Below are 946 nucleotides of genomic sequence, written 5' to 3' on the forward strand. Positions count from 1 at the left end.
CCCCCCCCCCCCCCCCCGGACACAGACTGAAACAAATTGGAAAGAGGAAAAAACGGCAGACACTAAAAAAAATAAAATCTGCTAAATGCTCAGAATTTTGTGGACATTTGTCTTCTCTCTCAGTCTCTTCTGTCCTCTGTTTGTTACAAGAGGACAATTTCCCTCTGGCAACAGCAATGCTGATCTCCCTAACTTCTCTAAAGATGTTGTTAAAACACAGCTGCTGATAATCTTCTCCAACGCCCCAAAAACAAAGTAGTATAATTTTAGCAAAATTCATATTGCTCACAATAGGCAATTGCTATTAACATTAATTGAAAACAAGTAAAAGGCCATTTTGAAAGATGTTCTATGATGTGGTTACTTCTGAAAGTAGAAGACTTGATTCAGTAATCCAGGTTGACACTATCAGTCCTATTTCTAATGTTCTGATGAAAGGGGAAGATAACTCCAGTATATAGTATCAGAGTTATCTTGGAGCTTTCTTGTTTACAATCTAGCTATTATCAAATACTAGCAAAGGGAAAAAATAGGTTGAACCTTACTGAATTATAAAATGCTCCTGTGGAAATGCATACTGGTCCTCTGTGTTCAGATGAGCATGCATTTTTATTGAACAAAACCTGGCAAGGAATAGATGAAATGCCCCTTGCTAAAATATTTGGAAAATCGAGTTAAACTGCTGACTCTTTTTAATCTGATCAAAGGGACTTAATTAGTCATTGTTACATGAGGCAATGATGAGCAAGTGAGGGGGAATATTCACAATGCGAAACAAATATGAACAATCTATTAGATTATCCAATTTCAACAAATGGGATTCAAATCAGATTTGTGGCATCTTCACAATAAAACATCAGTGGTAGCCTGGCTAACTGCACTGAAAACTCAATTAGTGCCAGTGCTGCAGTGTCACTGAAACAGAAACTTGCTGACTTTTCCCTGT

The sequence above is a fragment of the Gavialis gangeticus genome, unplaced genomic scaffold (genome assembly GCF_001723915.1).
Source record: "Gavialis gangeticus isolate Ggan-Ray unplaced genomic scaffold, GavGan_comp1, whole genome shotgun sequence".
Lineage (NCBI taxonomy): Eukaryota > Metazoa > Chordata > Crocodylia > Gavialidae > Gavialis > Gavialis gangeticus.